Genomic DNA, 5,311 nt, shown 5'->3' on the forward strand with positions numbered 1-5,311 from the left:
GCACTGACCACTCCATCAGCACTGCTCATTTGTCAGAGGCAAGTGAAGCCAGAGGGCGGGAGATGTCAGCTCACCCCGACTCTGATCAGACGCAGAGCGCAGATACAGATGAGCCAGACAACTTTACACTGCATATGGATGAAGAATCACTCCCATGGATACAGTTTACACCCCCTTGTAAAACAGTGCACACACTGAACTGTTTTTTTTTTTTGTGACAAACATGCAGTCACAGTGATGTTTGCCTGTCAGAATTTCAATTAACACAGTGCTACAATATGAATGTAGCTTAGACCGCTCAAATTAATGATTTATTGAAAAGAAGAATGACCTTATACATTCTGTAACAATCTTAGAGGCAAGGAGCTCTATAAGTAGAACATGTCTGTGATGATTTAGTGAGTTCCAAACGCTACAACAAACAGTATAATCCTGAACAGATCTCAGTGAGACACCAAATCCGTTATTGCTTTAAATATGCATTTTGCGAGATTCACTTCTATTTCAGTAGAGGCAAATTAAATGAGGCAGAGACAAGGCATTATGTTTTAATTAAGAAGACCCCCCTAAAATCTGCTAGCCCTATATTATAAATCTTTAATTCCTAAATAGCATGTGGTTTGCAAAAGCTACTTTTAGTTTCAATTGCTTTGATACTTCATCATGTATATAGGGCATAGTAACAGCGACTGCATCCTTCCAAGTCCTGTGCATGCCACACAATGTTGCAATACCGACACCTGCTGGTCAGATTATGGCAGTGCATCCAAAGTGCGTCATTTCAAATTTGATTTAAAGTGAAAGTGAAAGCTCTTAAGGCCTAAACATTTGATTTCCTGTAAATTTCAGCGGCTGGTTGGTCACGGAACAACAACAGTTCGACCATCAAACGGCCCAAAAGGTAAACTGACTTGAAATATTAAATGCTTTAACTCTTGTAAATCATTAAAAACTTGTTGAATGCTACTCAACTCAACCCGTCGTCTTGGAGAAATGCTCTGAAACAATATGTCTGAGGATAAGTCCCTACCCTGTGGTGGAGGAACTACTGAGTTCCTTTTCTAAAGTAAAATATATATTATCATGTGTGATATGTTAGATTGTGAATGTTTAAGCAGCATGCGGTAATTTAAACTTTATGTTAAACCACTGGTTTAAACAGTGCATTAAACTTAAACTAAAAGGTAACCAGTAACTACAGCTGTCTAATAACAGTACTGGAGTGAATACTCAAAGTATAGTACATGGAAATATTATTGCAAGTACAAGTTCCACTAAAGTGAACTTAAATACAGCACTTGAATACTTGATAGCTATAGCTATGAACAAATAAACACTAATTTAGTTTTCCACAAAGTTATTCACAGACAAAGAAATGTACAATATGTCATCCTGCACAATATACAATTTATATTCAATTGACGCCACTGAGGTCAAAATCCCAGGTATACCTCTTCTGAGCAATTTGCTATAAAATTTTAAAAGAATCACAGATATGGAGCATGTGAGAAGCCATTCTATCACAGCTGGGGTCTTTTCTGGAGCAGACGTCAGAAACATCAACACCAGTTCAAAATTGTTTTTATGAGACATTCTCATAAAATTAGGACGTGTCATCAAAAGTACGCTGATAAAATGATGTTAAGTACTTGTTTTAAGTTGTTAAAAACAGCACTCGAACAGAACATTAGAGTTATGTAAAACTGACAATTATTTTTGTATTTTACAGGAAAAATGAAGAATAAGATTTACATACATTTAGCTGGAAACACTTTAAATTCTCATGAGAAATTTATTAAAAAGCTCACCAAAAGAGGTGCAAAGGAAGTAAAGAAACACGAGAAGAGTGACGTGATTATCATCTTCTGTCCCATCGTCAGTCGTTTTGAGACCGACATTAACTCAGCGTTATCCAGCGCCCCAGGTAAACATGCAGAAACTCACACATGAAAATGTAAAGCTATGTTTTGTCTTTTTGATGCAAACTATGATACTTTTTCTGTCTCTATCAAAAGGGTTGGAAGCTAAGAAAGTGGTTCTGGTGGCGATGCATCACACTTTTGATGAAGACTACACTTTGCCAAACCACAGAGTGCTGGACAACAGTGCAGTCACACTCTTTGTGGACTGTCTCTTTTTTGAGAAAAAGGGACTTTTGACTTGCTCTCGCAATAAAGAGGCAGTCAAGATGGTCCGTGAAGAGGTAATCACATGAAGTTAAGCATCCTTTCTATTTGGTGTATTATATTGGCTATTGCAATAGCAATCCATGGATCATGATCACATTTATTTAAGCATGCTCGTAGTTTCAAGGTCAACATGAAGATATTTAGTCTTGTTAATGGAGGCTAAGAAATGGAGGCAGTGAGGTTCACAGTTGTCCAAGTGGTGTCTGCAAATTCTATCAAATTCGGTTCAGTGAGGACAACCTGGGAGTGTCCCGGATTTCAACACATTGCTCACATAATGATTTCTTAATTTAAAGGTTCAGTGCGTAAGTTTTAGTAACTTCTAGTGGTGAGGGTTGCGAATTGCACGCCCCCTCCCTTATCCAAGCGAGTAGTATAGCTACGGTGCATGTCATCTATTGGTGCTTTTCCATTACCAGTACCAGCTCAACTCACCTCGACTCGACTCGACTCGACTAGTCTTGGTTTGGTCGTGCCCCGTTTTCCATTGCAGATAGTACCCAGAGATAGTACCCCTCAATGTAGCTGGTCGTCATAGCGATGCCACATACAACTGCCGCGACGTAATGTTCAATGCAACACACACATCAACGATCCACACAGTTTTCTCTTTCTATTTAAGTTAAAACGTTTCAACAGACTCAGCCTACAACCTACTCAGAATGTAAAGACAGATAAGCCGTTGTTGCTGTGTCTGTGTCTGTGTGACGGCGGGAGCAGAGGGCTCTGTGAGCGGGTGGCTGGCCGGCCTCACACGCTCCTCCCGCGGGTCGGCACAGGCATCCCCCTCAGCCACTTTCGGAGCTCCTCAACTTCGAAAACTTTCAAGAACATTTTTGTTCCGCCATCACTTTTCGTAAAACTGTCAATATTCGAAATCTACACAGTTTATTTCTCACCTCAAAACTTCTCAGAAGTGGATTTAGTGATGAAATTCCATACGAAAACTGTAAAATGTAAAACTTTCTGTTGCTGGCCTCTGTCTGGTGCGCGCGATGATGATGCAGTAAATAGTGACAATTCTCTCTGACCAATCAGCTGTCTGCTGTGTTTTCACGTCACATTTTAGTATCACCTCAGCTCGCTTGGAACCTCGACGGAGGTGATACGAAAAAAAGTACCTGGAAGCAGGTACAGGTACAACTTTTCCACACTGGAAAACCAAACAAAGGCGATTAGAGTCGAGGTGAGTTGAGCCGAGTTGAGCTGGTACTATGCAGTGGAAAAGGGGCTTATGAGATAGCAGAGAGTTGTCCGTTGTCAAGAGGTTTCTTTAGATAGATATATTAAGAAATTATATTTACTTAATTATTCAGTAAAATAATATGTTTTTTTGAATATTATTGTTACTTGTTCATTACTAAACAATAGCAACATCAAGAAATTAAGTGCTACATGATATCTCATACACCTGCAATCCAACAAAGGTTGAGGTTAAGGGCAACTGGACTTGGTAGAAGAAATCAAGTCCAGTTTCCCTTGATTTTCAACCTTCGTTGGATAACTATGACCTGGATGACTGAAAATCTTCACAGACATACTCCTGCAATACAGTATTTTACAACTTGGGAGGGTTGGCGTATCTGGACTAACATACCAAAGTAAATAAAGAACGTCTCAAACACTATCACATCTAGTGCATCATGTATGACCACTGACAGATAACAGGACAATGTAATCCTCACTGTTTCTGCACCACAGTCCATTATAAAGCACACAATACATGAAGTTTACAAAGGCATTGTCAGGTGAGGATCAAGGCTCCTCTCACTTTGCTTAATTAGATAAGCAATCTGCAAATCTTACCAAAATGTCTTTTTAAAATTTTTTAAATATAACAGAAACACAAAGTAGTACTGACAGCCATAATTTCAGCTTGTGGTAAAACGGTGCAACGTTTTTAATGGGCATTTAGCATTTAGCAAGTACAAATTACACATTTGTGTGCACAGTGTGCTCATTCTAAGGTAATAGAAACATAATGGTTCATTCTTTGTACACCACTGAAAACATAGTTATGGATCTTATATTGCATTTCTGTCAATAGATCCTCAGAAATATTACACGAGGGTGGCATTACTGTACTTTTTATGTGTCATAGCTGTTTAGATTGAACAGGCATGTTCAAGAAACAATGTAATTTTGAGTTTGAATACCTCTGACAAAAGTACAAAAACATAACAGCCTATCAACAGTTTAATGCTGAATTTAAGTTAAGGTTCTTGGACCACTCTCACCTGTATTCTGTACAGGACAAAAAATATAATTTTATAATGTTAACATGTACATGGTATTGTCAATTAGACTACTGTATTTTATTGTATATATTATTTGAAAAATATATTTTCATCTGAAATTTTTCTTTGCCTGTGAGTGATATACCCAACATCCCCATCCCACTTTAATTTACTATCACTGTATGTACAACAGATTTATTATAAAGTTTGACTTTTTTTTTCTTTTCTTTTTTTGCAGCTGGGTCTCAGGAGGTACATGTATAGTGTATGCAAGTAGCTAACAAGTAAGCTACTATATAATTTCCTTCTTATCTTTTTTGAGTTTCACATGGGCTATAACGGCTAATCCAAGGCTCAACAGTAACTGTCAGACCTGCAGCCTCTTCCCTCTCCGTCTGTACGCCTCCACTCCACGCACACACTCGCGCACACACAGAGTGAAGTTTACATTCTCATTTACTCATCTTATTTACATTTACATTCACATTTAGTCATTTAGCTGGCGCTTTTCAACAACTGCGGTCAGTAGTGTAAGTAGGCAACGTGGTGCAATAAAAACGTAGCGAGTAAAAAGCCAATAGTCTACTTTACTAACATATCTGTTTAATAAGAAAATACACGCAAAACGTGATATTTTAATCAGCTCAGTCTCATCCACCGCAGCTGTGTTTTTGTTTTACACAGACACATGTGCTATCCCGGCTAATAGCTTTTTGTTGAAAACGAGCTAAAGTGAAAGCTGTCTGTCTTTAGTAGCTGTTTTGCTTAGTTTGCCAGTTCATTAAAATATGGTACATTATAAACTCAGCTGCTGGCTGAGACAGACCAGCCCTCCTCTCGACCAGAAGCAGCAGGGGGAGGAGGAGGAGGACAGGAGGGACTGCT

The sequence above is a fragment of the Micropterus dolomieu genome, linkage group LG14 (genome assembly GCF_021292245.1).
Source record: "Micropterus dolomieu isolate WLL.071019.BEF.003 ecotype Adirondacks linkage group LG14, ASM2129224v1, whole genome shotgun sequence".
In the NCBI taxonomy this organism is placed as follows: Eukaryota; Metazoa; Chordata; class Actinopteri; order Centrarchiformes; family Centrarchidae; genus Micropterus; species Micropterus dolomieu.